This window comes from Anoplolepis gracilipes, unplaced genomic scaffold, assembly GCF_047496725.1.
Source record: "Anoplolepis gracilipes unplaced genomic scaffold, ASM4749672v1 Contig19, whole genome shotgun sequence".
Classification (NCBI taxonomy): domain Eukaryota; kingdom Metazoa; phylum Arthropoda; class Insecta; order Hymenoptera; family Formicidae; genus Anoplolepis; species Anoplolepis gracilipes.
Genome location: NW_027328667.1, coordinates 697,016 through 712,889, shown reverse-complemented (window position 1 = coordinate 712,889; position 15,874 = coordinate 697,016). Strand labels below are relative to the sequence as shown.

The following is a 15,874-nucleotide window of genomic DNA, read 5'->3' as shown; positions in this document are numbered from 1 at the left end:
GTTAAAATAAACCACTGTAAAGACTTGAACATTCTTTCGACGCAAACTTTGAAATGTTTAATGTTTTTATCAATCAAATGGTAAATAAATTTATATTGTCAATCTGGTTACACAATCTGATTATATCTCGGATTAATTCTGATTCGGAATGCAATCAACGTCGATTGTGCCTCATATACATATGTTAGTAATTGCATGAAAAGCCGCACCGTGTCTATTAGCATTCGGATAGCTTACAATTGCCTGTCCTTATTAAAGCATAACGCTGGGTTTATAGCTGATGTATCTTGTGCAAATAATAAAAGTATAATTTTAGTTTACCGTTTTTTTCATATTTGTTGCTTATATAATCAATTATATCTTTGCATCATTTTAACATTATAGTTGCTTTGGTCAAGTGTTAAAGACAATTTTTTAGCCAAAATACCAAGATAGTCATTTCTATATTATATACACTTCTCTGGTAATTTTTTTATCATGCTTCTTTTAATTTTTAATATTATATATTTTTATCTCATTAAAATTTAAATTAAAATTATATTCCAATACAATCGCAGTGTATTTAAAAAATGATAATATTTTATCATCTATTTTCTTTTCTAATATTTAATTTATTCTAAAGACTTTTTTCGGAAATACTGGGTAAAAATTCTTTCAGTCTCAAAATTCTCTAAAGATTACCATTAGTAAGTTCCTGATTCCGTTCACACACACACACGCACGCACGCACGCACGCACGCACAAATTCCCCCTAAAAAAAAAAGAGAAAAAATAAGTAAAGTAATATAGTATACAAGGATGTCTCAAAATGACTGTATCTCCTCTCGGCTGCAGGTAGAGCGGATTAAATTGAATCAAAAAGTTGTCTATCATTTTGCAATTTTTGCAATGATTATTGAGAAATTAATTTATAAAGATTGGCAAATCCGGCGCGAGTATCAGCGCGCCGCGAGAAGGACGGCCCATCGCTAGGCTGGTTGCTAAGGGTGCGCAACGTAAACAGACAGCCAGTGCCTCACGGTTACCAGGGGTATAGACGAAGTGTTGATAAGAACAACAGATTAGTGATTATTAATTAGCGACTGCCCTAGCGGTGGGCCGTCCTTCTCGCTGCGCGCTGATACTCGCGTCAAATTTGCCGATCTTTATAAATTAATTTCTCAATAATTATTGCAAAAATCGCAAAATGGTAGAGGACTTTTCTATTCAATTTAACCCGCTCTACCTGCACCCGAGAGGTGATACGGTCATTTTGAGAAATCTTGTATAATAACTAATAACCACATTAAACTCTATACATACTAGAGCCACATAAAAATATGAGGTAGAGAGCCTATATATAGACTTGAGAAAAGGAAGCAGATAGTGTGTAGGTCTACCTGTCTTGTTTTAATATATGTACTAATTGTTACTAAAAATATTTGCCTCAATTAACTTTAATAATGCTGAGTAGCACAATCAGTTTTATTAGTAGTGATATTAGTCATTATGTGCAAGAATATAAATATGGTAAACTATTCTTGTTTCTCAAAAACTATCTCAAAGAGATTTTCGAACGATGTTTATGAAAGGGTTTTACGTAAAGAGTTTTTTGCAGTAGCCAATTAACGTTACAATACAGAAAGAGTATTCAAAGGATATAACTGTCTCTTTCTCAAAATTGAGGCCGCTCCCACTCTTTCACGGCTAAATCCAATTTTCTGAAGACAATGAACAGACAGTATGTGGACTGTCAGATTGACGTCAGTAGATAGGTGACCAGCTTGACCTCGGTTGATTCAATCTCAAGACAATAATAAAATAGACGTATGTCCTGCACAAGATCGATTTAAATAAAAACGCATTTTTATTGATATTAAGCTTCTTTCAATCTTTATCTTAAAAAATATATTTATAAAATATAGCAAAATAACTACATTTTGATGAGAAAAACATTTTGCACATGGAATATTAATCACATTTAAAAAAAACCTTTTCAGTTTAAATATTTTTTCAAAACAAGTTTTTTAAATGTCTTTAATATTTCATATATTGTATAAAACGTTTTTGTTATCAAAATCTAGATATTTTGCTTTATCTTATAAATTTGTATTTTTTAAGATATGATTTAAAAAAGCTTAGTATCAATAAAAGTGCATAATTTTATTCAAAAATTGATCTTATTCAGGAACTGATACGTACATTGATATTGAATGCGAAAGAAGCAGGCGCTGTGTTTATCTGATGACGTTATAGAGACAGTGCGCTATGTTGTACCTATTACAGAAAGAAAAATCAATTGGTTGGCATCGTTTTTATGTCACTTTTATATACATCCATCAATAAAAATTACTTCCAATATTGTTGAAAAAAGTAATATACGTAAGAAGATTTACACGTTTAATAAAAATATTACATTTTATTCACACACTAAATTTCTTAAATGTGTAAAAATTAATAAATAATTGAAAATTTGATTTTACTTTCGCTTTTGCAAAGCTGATTTTTATTTTACATTCAATATATGTATGCAAAATGCGGTCTTTAATAGACCGGAAACTGCTCCTATAGGGACGTCTCTGACAGTTTGACATATACCGATAAAAGTTTCTATACCAACTATGGATAGAGGTGCGCTTATGTATCAGAAAACTTCAAACGCTAGTCAGGACATCAGGAAAATACAATTCAAAGACAATGCAAAACACGTAACAAACCTGATACTCAATTGGCATATTATAAATTTTCTTTTATTTCCTTATTTAACAAGGAATATCTTATGTGAGAAAATATTGCACGAAAATTTATCGGAATATACTTACAATAAAAATTTAAATTTTATTAAATGATTAAAGAAATTTTCGATCAAACATATGAAAATATCATATAATAATTGATGTGACATCCTCTTGCAACTGTTGATCAAATATTTGATGGTGGAAAAGGAATCCTAAAAGAAAGAGGAAAGTTATATTTTCTTTTTTGCGAAAGATAATTGAAAAGATGCGCTTTGTTAAAATTATAACGAAACTGAAGCTGAAGACTCTGATGGAATGTCCACAAACATAAGAAATGGGAACGAAGCGTGATAATTAAAGCGGAAGTTAATTTTTTTTCTTTCAATGCAATTTATTAATTGTTCAAGGTTCTACGTTTTAATCTCTTTTTTACTATCATCGGAAGCTATAAAACAATGTATAGTAAAACGTGGACAAGAAAAAAGTAAAATTCACATATAAAAAGATTTGATAACATATGTAATTTTATATGATCATATATAACAATATTCGAAAATTGCTCCATATTATCTTATACATATAACACCATATCTTTATATAATCATATTTGATTCAACCTGATTATATATAAAAACAAATCTAGCCGAATGTAATTATACAACGATAAGATCATATCACGACAAATTTTGGATATTATTACATATGATCAAATCATATCGCGTCGATTTTCAGATTTAATTATATATGGACAAATTATATTACATATGGTCAGATCACGCCAAAAAGTGACCCCAAAAACAGGCCAGAAATCACTTGTTTTTTCATTCTTGAATTCGGACTTGATGCTAAATAATAGTTTATCATGAAACATTAATTCTCTGAGATTTTCAAATTAAACCCATTTTTTATTGCTGAGATATGAGGGGTCAAAGTTGTCATTATGCACCAACTAACAAGGAAAGGTATAGAAATATCCTGCTCCGATTTTAATGCGCTTTGTTATAGCCTAGGTCGAAATAGGAGACACGTATTTTTTTATACGTGCTTTTTCAGCCGTTAAGGAGGTGAAACACACTCTTGAGAAAAATTGATTTTTATATTTCTGAGCAAATACCGTCGAAACGGTAAGAGATATAAGAAAACGTTTCCAATAAAAGTTTTATGATTGTTAATGTAGTTTAAAACTACAGTATCAGATTTTTCGAAATCTTCCCTCCCCCCCTCAATCTTTGAAAAATCTAATTATGCAGTTTTAAAGTACATTATAAACTGTTATTTAGCATCAAATTTAAGTCCGAATTCAAGGGTGAAAAAACAAGCGATTTTTGGGGTCATTCTTTCGGATATAATCATATATAATCATATAGTATAATCATAATAAATTTATTTTTTCTATATATATATATTAAAGCTATTTTATTTGTTTATATGTCGAATTGTTATTAGATAAAGAATTATTAGAATGCTTGGGAAAGAAATAAATTAGGGACTTTAGAAGAACTCTATTTAAAATTCCAATTAATAATATATAAAGAAAAATAAAAAATAATAAAAAGATAGTCTTTTATAATTTATAAAAAAGAAAAATATATTTTCTACTTTTTTATATATCTTTTTATTATAGCCTAAATTAAAATATCAATTAAAAGATTAATTATGCAAAAAATGTAGTTTTATATAATTAACGTTAACTTTTAACTTTAATTTTTAACTTTTTAACTTAACTTTTAACTAAGTTAGTTTTTGTTTTTAACTTTAAATGTTAACTTATTTAATTTATTGCCAATTAACTTTCAACTTAACTTAGTTAAAAAAAAAATTAACTTCCCCAAGCCTGACAATAAAGTACACTGAATTTGACAAAAAATTGCCGAATAGCTATAAGAATTTTTTCATGGCGGTCATTATGTTTTTATGGGACAAAATGTACAAGAAATTGTGAAATTGCTTAATTTCAATAAGAAAAAATGGAAAATAAAGTAAATTAATGTTAAAAAATTGGTTTTCAGTACACTGACACTACATTAACTTTTACTAATTGTAAGTGTTAGCAAGAGAAAAAGAAACATTTAAAAGTTTTTTTTCTCTACTAAAATTTGAAAAAAATTTCAAAACCGCCGCCGTTAACGTTATTATATTATATATTTATTTATTTCGGCATATTTCTTATTCCAAAAATATTTTCATTTAAAAAGACAAAATGTTTTTTTATATTTTTAATATTATAATTTGTATTATATTTGCAGTCACAAACTTAAATTATATTATAACTTTCAACAACTCTTTAAAAGAAATTTATGTCGACTATACATATAATTAATAAAATATTTATAATTAAATATAGTCTATTGCAACATATTAGGCCATTGACAAGTTATCAAATAGTTTTTAATTATTTAAGCTCAATTTATTTAAACTTAATTTTTTAGATCGCTGAATATAAATCTGATAATATTAAAATCTTATACAGAATTAATATAAATGTCAAGTGTGCGATTCTGACGCAGTGAGTTGTGCGTCTGCTCCCTGTACTAAAGATCCCTAGTTTAAATCCGATCAGAAATATCGAATTTGTTCGATTTTATTCGATCACTACCTCTCGGAAGGCAGTGGCAACCCACCGAGAGTATCTTGCCACAAAACTCCCTCTAACTAGGCCGTTCGGAACCGGTATTAAAAACTGTAGGTCCCATATGGCTGCAGATAAGACGCACTCTGCAGGTATATGTTGCGGGACATCACCTTCCAACAACAGAAGGACTAAGAACCAGGCAAAATAGTGGGGATGCTAATAATCCACAAAGCCTAGCAGAAAATACTGGGTTCAAATTATTAGCAAGCAGCTTTCAAAACCTTCCAATAACAGAAGGATTAAGAATCATGCAAAATAGTGGGAGTGTCAATGATCCACAAAGCAGAAAATGCTGGGCTCAAATTATTGGCACTCTCAAACAAGGAGGTCACAGAGGCACTTAATAGAGCTAGATGACAACTGCAAGGACTGCACTAGTTTCCATCTGTCATAATATACTACTAATATATATGTCAAAATAAAAAAATGTTCGGTTTTTTACAAAAATTTACATATACATGCAAATATACCATTTGAATTTGTCAATTTTATTGATATTAGATTTGTATTCAGTTATCTAAAACATTCTTAAGTTGAAATAAACATAATTGAAAACTATTGAATATAAATTTTCAATGATTAATAATTAATATAAATTGTAATAAACCGTATATTTAGCCATGAATATTTTAACCATAGTCGTACAACTTGTTCTTTTTAAGGGCTAAAAACCCTAACAACTTAATTTTTATTGCAATAAGGTTTCTCCAACTATAGTTGTAATACAATAACATATATTAAAATAATGATTTTTTGTAATTTTAACCGCAAAAGAGATGAGTTAATAAGAATATTTTTTAGTCCCTAGGATTTTTAAATAATAATTTTCTTTATATTGTTGTATATTATTAGGAATGTCAAAAATAACCATTAGATGAGAAAAAATCCATTAATCCAAAATTAATTATTAATCTAGGTATATCACTATGGTACCTAAACCTTTTTCAAGACTAATAAGTATTGTAATATTTAATATTGTAAAATATTTTTGTTGATTGTACTGCTCATCATATTAACGTCATTTTACTACATGTTATCTTTAAGGTGAAGGTAAATACACCTCACAATGAAAAAATTTTAGTAATAATTTTTTTATTACTTCTGATATATGAGTGCTCATAACAATAGGTGATTGACTATTAGTTATCTACAAAAGTTTCTACACTACGTCAAAGTTGTGATCATTGTAAAAGTTTAAATATATTTTTTCTTCATTTTATTATTTCTTTTTTATTTTGTTTTTTAATGTTTTTACGATTTTTTTATTTTTAATCTTTAGACATATTAAATATTATGATTTTGATTTTTTTGCTTCTGATAATGATTGCTCACAATTCAGAATAGAGATGAAGATGAAGAAAAAACTGTCGAATTCTGAACAATCATTATCACAAGAAGTTTAAAAGTCGCAATCGTAGTACTTAATATGTGAAAATTTAAAAATAAAAATCTAATAAAAATTAAAAATCATAAGAAATAAAAGAATGAAGAAACAAATAATAAAATAAAAAAAGTATTAAAACCTCTACAATGATCACAACTTTGACATGGTGTAAAAACTTATGTATAAAGCTAATATATATAATATGTATATAATATGTAAATAAATAAATCTTAATTTAAGATTTTAATTTTAATAAAATCGTATCCCTTTTGTATCTCTAAAGAAAAATATTAAAACGAAGGCGCTAGAACTGAAATCGAACCCAAAAATCTTTCGATTTCTGGATGACAGCTCTGTATATGAAGAAATTTAATTTTTTTCCAACTTCAATTTTATTAATTCGACATCTATTTCTTCCTGACTTTGACTTTATTAATTCAATTTCCATTAATTAATTAAGTTTACTAACAAAATGAAGTAAGATCTTGAATATTATAAAATAAGATAAATAACATTGGTTAATAAAAGCCAAATGCGTAAATAGCGTGGAAATATATAAAACTTCTAATGATTATTAGAACATCATATAATGGTTATTAGAACTTATTAAAAGGTTTCAGTCCATACTTCAGACTTCGGGCCATAATCTCACCGATAATTGAGACTTGTCCCAATTTATCATGTTATACTGTTTACCATGCGTTTACCATTGTTTTATTATCATTTAACGTTATTTTATATTTTAACGATAATTCACAACGTGTCATCTAACGAATGCATTTCGTTCACGTGCGTCTTGCGATTTTATGATCAGTGAATAACTTCTACGTTTATTAATTTTTTTTAAAATATCTACTTAACATATTGATTTATAGATAATATATAAAAATGGAATGCACATTGTGTTTGTATTGGTTTTTTAACGGTTGAAATTGATGAGAAATTTCTTATAAGAGAGGTTTATTATAACTTAAAATATCGCATTATTCCGCAAAATATATGATTTTTTGTTAATTTATTGTAGTTTTGTTAATTTATTGTAATAACTGAGGCTGATCTGAAACAAGACCGAACCATCTTAATAATTTTGCCTAATAATAATTAGGAATTTTATTCTATTTCCGCACTATTTATCTCGTACTCAACTCTTATTAGTCCAATTCTGCTTGTCCTATTTTAATTAAATTTGTTCTCTCCTATTAAATTGAAAGACAGAAACTCTTTTAAATATTTAATTAAACGAAGAAATAGATAAAAAAATTGTTTCTAAAACTATCATTTTAATATCAAAACTTAGTAAAAAAAATTACGATCTGAATCGGCGGCGAGAGCAGCGAAAAAATCGAGAGAACTAGATTTAACTTTCTATTATTAACAAAATTATTTCGTAGAAGTTTAAAAAATAGTGAACGAGTGTAAATTCTACATTTTACATAGACCTAGGTGACGTCACGTAGTAATAAAAAATATTATAGAAAATGCATTTTAATTATATATCGAGTTGTTATAGTCGGATATAATATCATATAAGTAATATTATTTATATATGCGTCTCTATGTAATGAAAGAAAAAAAAGAGAAATAGAGAATACAATTTCCTGATATTTATAAATAGGATCATAATGCGCTATTCACTTATTGAACTAGCTAAGTTTCCCAACATGTTATACCGTATACAGGGTGATTTAAAATAACCGTTTGTCCTTGAAATGTCGTACTCCTAAATGAATTCTAAGATGATTTTTCCTTTGGCAAAATTTTATCCGAAGCTTAGTTTTTAAGTTATAAAAGAAAATAGGTAGCGAATTATGCATGCGTACGGGCGGTAGGCAGGAACGGCGCAACTCATTATCTGACGCGGGCGATTACGCGAGGCGCTCGCTGCGTTTAGCTGTTATCTATACGCATGTGTATGTACTCTCTCTCTCTCTCTCTCTCTCTCTCTCTCTCTCTCTCTCTCTCTCTCTCTCTCTCTCTCTCTCTCATTCTTACTTAATAGAAATGTTTGATGTCTTCTGAGGGATAATTGTATATGACTGGAGTAGACTCGCAACGAGACGTTGACACACCGTGACACGCCGAATAATAAACGAATTTTTTTTCTATTAGAAATTGTATCGACTTTGACGAATACGCTCACGCACACAGATGAAAGAATTTTCTCTTAGAATTTACTCTGAGAATCATGTGGGACAATATGGTATAAACGTGGGACATTATGGTATAAAAGAAATTTTATGAGAATGTTTTTGATTAATATTTATCACGATAAAAATAATAATATCTATCACAATAATAAAATATAAAATGTTTGATTAATTTTACTATGCACTTTAGTAAAAATACATAACTTTTAAGAGAATTCGGATGAAATTTTCCGACTTATTTCCACTAAATTTTATTAATTTATAAATATCTCCGAGAAATATTAGCATATGTACAAGTTATAGTACACTAATAATGTCTAATAATGTCGATCATGGACCTACGCCAAATACTTAACGTTACAATTGTATGTTTAACGTTGCAATGGATTGTTTTCATTTTTACATATGTACGGGTACCAGCAGAAATGGTGTCCGTCGACAACTTCAGCGTTACACACATACAACAGAAATCATACGTATACATATGTACTAACTGCATGTGTATGCGTGTGATCCTGAAGTTGCCGACGGACACCATTTCTACCGTTGTGTGACGGGTACCGGCAGAAATGGTGTCCGTCGACAACTTCAGCGTTACACACATACAACAGAAATCATACGTATACATATGCACTAACTTCATGTGTATGCGTGTAATCCTGAAGTTGCCGATGGACACCATTTCTGCCGTTGCGTGTACATTCCTGAGCAATATACCGTTTGAATTTTGTACAGCTCTCTTTTTGTATCTGATATGTGATTTTGAAATATTATAAAAATATTTTTACATAAAGAGATTTAGCCTCAACATGAAACTTTCTTCTCTTGCACTCCCAATTCAAAATAAATAACATAACCTAAACTATTTCCGTTTTTTAATATTAAACTAAAAATAGATTAGGTTAGATTATTTCTTTCGAAGTGAGTAGAGGGAGAGCTCCATCCCGCATTTAAGACTTAAAATATTGATAAAACTACATTGTTTATAATATTAGTTTATAATATATCTAAGGAAAAGCATTAAACTTATGAAACTAATGTTTTTGTTATATCTCCTAAACCAATGCCGTCCTTATTTGATTCTTCCGGGGAATTATTCAGAACAACTTTCTCTACAACATATCAAACAATAAGTGACGATAAAGTCGATAAAGTAAACTTTTTATGCAATTTTACTACAAATGTAAACACAATACAATGAATACAATGAAAAAGATAAAGACAGTGAAATCGTGGCGATCAAATGTAAACACAAAAATATAACACACGTAAAATATAATGAAAAGCTGATACAAGTAACTACTAAAATTATAATACTTCAAAATATCTCAGGAACCAAACACCAAAAAATTCAAACGGTGTATTACTCAGAAATATACTCTGTAACATTTGTAAAATGAAAACAATCCGACATTTGTAAGTTAAACATTTGCCAATGCTTCTTTTCCATTTTGATATCTAAACTAACAATACAATATATATCTTTTCTTGGTGTATTAAATATACAGTTATCAAATATTCTAATAATCAATCAGACAAAGTTCGACAAACGGAGCAAATGATCTCAGTTTACAAAAAATAAGCGATACACAGTCAGAACGCATTCTAATAAAATGAAATCAATAAATTATTTTTAGAGCAGTTAGTCGGGACGAAATTAACGATCGATTCTAGCAAGGCCGATTGATCCGATCGAAGTAAAAACGTAAAAAAAAGTTTTAACGTTTCTTCTTATTAGAATTGATAGTGATTTTCTTTTCGTATCTAATGTTTGCTCTACATATTTAATGTTAAATATTGAGTTTTTATTTTATAATATATCAATATTATTATTATATAAAATAATATATTCATTATATGATTTATTATTATATAATAAATATATTGATTATGAATATGAATAGATGATTGAAATTATTATATGCAATAATAGCATTAATACATTTGTTAATACTATTATTGATATGCATTATATAATATATTTATTACATATTATATCTTAGGCAAACGTATGTTAAAAGAAATTTACAAGAAAAAAATAATATTTAAAAATACAGTGTGTCTCTTCTATTAATATTAGCGAATAATGAATAGTAAATTAAAGAATAAGTTTCTTTCCTAACTGCAGTTTTTTCTTACTTCTGTTTTGTAAATTCTTGAAATTATCATAAATTTATTTTTCGAATTTTTGATCTTCTACAAAAGTTATGCAAATATCATTCAAATTTCTATAACTTTTTTCAAAAAAGTCAAAATATTTCTACTTTGAATATCATGAAAATTAATAAAAAGCAAGTAGAAATAATTTTGAGAAATATACGCAACAATTTAATGACGTAAAACGGAGGACGAGGTCAAAAGTTCACGTACTACAAATGAACGTATTCTGATTCGCTTTAACGTTGTTAACCCAAATGATTCAGAGAACAATACAAAAACCTCTATTTTAAAAAATAAAAAACTCTAAAATAAACTTTTTCCAAACTTTTTAGAATATATAATGTATATATACATATATATATATATACGTTATACATATCGTTGTTATGCATTGTGTGTATATATATATATATACACACAATGCATAACAACGATACTTTTTAAAGTGGGCGAATAATGCTTAGTCGGCTTCTACATATTGTTTATATATTTTTAGTCGCCTTCCATATACAGGGTGGTTGCCAATAGGTGAAACAAAATTTAAGAAGTGATTCTACACAAAATAAGACAAACATCAACAATAACAAAATTGTTATGAAGGCTTCCTTTTCTTAGTTATAAATATTTAAAAGTTCGTGTAAAAGGTATCTAAAGCTCGACAGTTTGCTGCATACTTTTGCGTCACAAAGTATTTTGAGAGCGATTCGGTCGATGTAGTCTATGCATGCCAAAAATTTTGTGGATTACCATGCTTCGGGCATCTTTCATGCAAATTTTCAAATATTTATAACTAAAAAACGAAACCTCTATCATAATTTTGTTATTCTTCATTTTTGTTATTTTATATAGAATCACTCCTTAAATTTTGTTCCACCTGTTGTTGAACAACCTGTGTTTGTGTTTGTGTTTATGTGTGTGCGTGTGCGTGTGTGTGTGCGTGTGTGTGTGTGTGTGTGTATATATATATATATATATATATATATATACACATATATATATATATATATATATATATATATATATGAAAGCCGGCTAAGCATTATTCACTTACTCCTAAGAGTACCGTTGTTCAGGAAATAATGGGGAATGTTTGTATTCTTTAGAGAGGCTTGTGGGGTGATCTTGGTCTAACATTTATAGTCCAGCTATCAACACTGACGAGTGAGATACTAAACGCATCGCTCTGGAGTCACGCTGTAGTTATCCATAGTACGAACTTCTCTGTCCTGCCAGTATAAGTGCTGCATTCATAGGCAGCAGTCAGTCGCGATGAACTAGCTGTGACAAACCCACTGGACTCAGCCGCCATTTGCTCTCTCTGGAGTCATATTACTTTAATTACTGTGTGTAAAATAGCATTAACCAGGAGATCTGAATAGCTCAAATAGTAAAAGCAGTTACCAAGAAAGCAAAAGGTCTCTTCGATTTTCAATTTAGCCACTCGTGCCTCACATATTTTTCGAGTCCGTAAGAATATTGTTTATAAACAATCATTTTTTCGGGCTGAAAGATGTGAATACCGTACAAAGTACGACAGCTACTGCCACGGATAGATGATTGCTACCGTATGTCTGAGCCAGTGCAACCCATCACACGCCTGTTTTATTACTTGGATGTATTACTTATACATATAAAAATTATATGTGTATAACTACAATGTATATATATGTATATAAATTTATAAGTAAACACACACACATATGCGCGCGCGCACAGGTGAAAATAAAATTATTTGCAAAAAATGGTATGCAAAATATTACACTCATTGTCAGTAAATGCACATAAAATTTGAGAAATTTATATGAAAAAAATTTATATATTTTTTTAAATTATTTTATTAGTTTTTAATCCGGCCTTTATTTCTGTATATAAACATAAAACTCTCATTAAATCAAATATTTAATATAACATTAAGTCAAAATTTCTGTGAATAATATATTTATATATATTTATCCATGATTATTGAGAATTACCCATTTATCCATGATTATTGAGAATTACTATGTGCTTATGTTGTTAGAGAAAGTAATGAGTATACAAAGCTAATTAATCGACTTTTTACAACAATGTAAATACCGCGGCAAGCATAATGTCCAATTATATATTTGCGTACATTATTAATGTGTGCAAATATCACATAATTATTCTAAGGAGAAAAATATATTACAGATCTTAATAATATCACGTATGTATTAAAAGATATCTATTCATGTAAAATTGAATTATACATATGTCCTGAGCGATATTATTACGTCCAAATACTTATATACTTCTCACCATTTGTTTCGATTAATGAAATAACTTTCCGCAATAATTCAAAATGTAATATGATCAAAAAGGTGATTACACATACTGTTTATCCCGCTTTATCGCTTTCTTAAATCGCATGAATCGTTCTTAAAAAGGATTGCTCTTTTGCAAAATATATCTGGAAAAATCCATGAGTAAACCACACTCTTTAACAACGAAAAATATACTCAATTTTTAATTATAAATATTAATTCTATTATGAGTAGTTTAGAAAAACAAGTTGGTAATAGTTTGACGAATATTTGATTATACAATGATTAATAATGATTATAAAAATAAAAAGGATATGGGTTAATGAAATCTAAGCGCAGAAAACAAGGCGCAAATAATTATCTTCAAAAAAATTTCTTTATTTATACACGGAGATCGTTGAGATTGCTCGGAGCACGTACACAATTTTATATATTATTTGCTAGAAGATATTACTTACTCGAAAAGGAACTGAAAATGGATAATTAAATCTAAATAATTAATTCTAGATAACTAAAAATATTTTTTTTAAAGATAATTACTCATGCCCAGTTATCTGGGCTTCATTCTCATTAGTCCGTTTTCTTTTTTGTTTTTATATTATTTATTAGAATTTCATATTTTACTTAATATTGATTATTGCTTGGAAAAATATATACATAATTAATAATTGTAAATGTTACAAGAATAAATGCCAGTTGTAATTTACTCATTGTCAATGCCGCTAGTTAAAAATGACATGAAAGTAGATAACGAAAAATATCGAAGGTTATTTTTGTGCGCAGCTCTCGATAAAATACGAATCGTGCAGTAAGAAATCGATATTCGCTCATAATTCAGATGGTGTGCGTACATTCCCCTTCTTCTCTTCGATGTTGCCTTGTTACGAGCATGAACTTTATTTCCCCTGCTTTCAACCGTTGTTTCACCACTAACCCACTTTTCATATTTCCTGCGATTATATAGCGATTGTTCAATTGAGAATTCTAAAAGTAAGCAACACACATTTGCATTTTATTTTTACATTAAACTTAAAACCATTTCTTTGGATTCATCTTTAAAATTTCAAACAAAAATTTCTTAGACAAACAACTTAATATAAAAACAAATTAACGAACCAACGTCACTAATGATATCCCAAGAAAGCTTTTAATTTTTAAACTCAAGTGTAGTTTACTAATATTTCATTATTCAGTAGGGTTTCTAAAATTTAATTTGTGAAATATATATATATATATATATATATATATAGTCTTAAATTTATAAATTATATATAATACAAACCGCTTATATAATTCCGCTTATAATGTCGCAAAAAACATTTCTATGTTTAATTGAATGAAAGTACGTCATAATCGAAACATTTTTTGTATTATTTTAATTAATAAATGACTGTCGCGAATATCCTTCAAAAATATTTCTTCGTTCGAACATAAAAATTGAAAATATCTATGATCAATCGGAAGCATATCTTTTAAATCATAAGTAAAAAACATTTTTCATTGATATATACCTTCTTATATACTTCTACATTTTCCGTACTCTGCGTGTCCTCGTATAACTGTGAACGGTCTGTCAACAGGATATTACAGGTTGAAACCTGTCATATAATGAAACGTTAATTGGGTAAACAGTTCCTCATCGAAGTTATTCGCGTTTCAATAACGCAACAAGGGTAGAAAAACAAACAATCAGAGAAAAGATGAAACAAACGTTAACCCATATACAATAAAGTTGCAGTCATAATAGTTGACGTGTGCTTAAATTAAATTTCGTTTAATTTCAACAAATTTATATTAAAATATCAAAAATAGCATCACATTTTACGTTATATCCTGCATCTAAAAAAAGCAAGAAATAGAAACAATGCAAAAAATATTATAAATTAAAAATTGTTAAATAAATTTTGAAAGATATAATTTATGTGTACATAATTACAGTTTTTCCTAATAATAAGTTCTTTATAAAATATTTCAATTTATCGTAGTCTTTATAGCTAATTGAAAATAACATTTTCTTAGCAAAATATACATATACCAAATTATCCAATATACAGTATACACACATAAACACATTATATTATTTTAATATTCCGGTTTATATTTAAAATATAATCTTTTTTTAATATTGTAAATTTTTATGTATACTATATTATATTATTGTTTTGTTTAATTAGATATTTCAATTGGTTAATGAAGATGGAAGCAATATTCGTCAATTTGTATCACATTGCAATAGTAAGAAATGGAAACTAAAAATCTTGTCTTCGTTGGTGATTGCTTTTCATTTTATCACGAATATATATGTGCATCTTAATCATTCTTTTAAGCAAGCTTTTTAACAGAATCGCGATTTTGCCATTCATTAGGAATTTGTGCAAGTGAATGTTTTTAGATATTTATCTTATTTACTTATAACCACTTCAGCAATTTTCTAGAAAGTCAATACTTTCATTAATGTTAATTATGTTTGCTAGCGATTAACGCTATAACATCTACATATTTTCGCGAATATTAATTGAAAATATTATATATTGACAAGAAAGTTATATTGT

General features: G+C 28.1%; 1 protein-coding gene across 19 annotated transcripts in view; it reads right to left on the bottom strand.

The window, feature by feature from the left end:
* Phcl-1 (pH-sensitive chloride channel 1) overlaps positions 1–15,874 on the bottom strand; it is a 235,531-nt gene that overhangs the window by 218,994 nt on the left and 663 nt on the right. The window contains exons 2-3 of one of the 19 annotated variants that reach the window (XM_072910075.1): positions 14,834–14,892; positions 2,182–2,256 (exon numbers count right to left, since the gene is read on the bottom strand). The exons of 15 other annotated variants lie outside the window; for them this stretch is intronic. The gene's annotated coding sequence lies outside the window, so the exon portion shown is untranslated. Of the gene's footprint in view, positions 1–2,181; positions 2,257–14,833; positions 14,921–15,874 lie in introns of all 19 variants that reach the window. 3 more of the 19 variants (XM_072910072.1, XM_072910076.1, XM_072910074.1) reach the window with 3 other exon arrangements.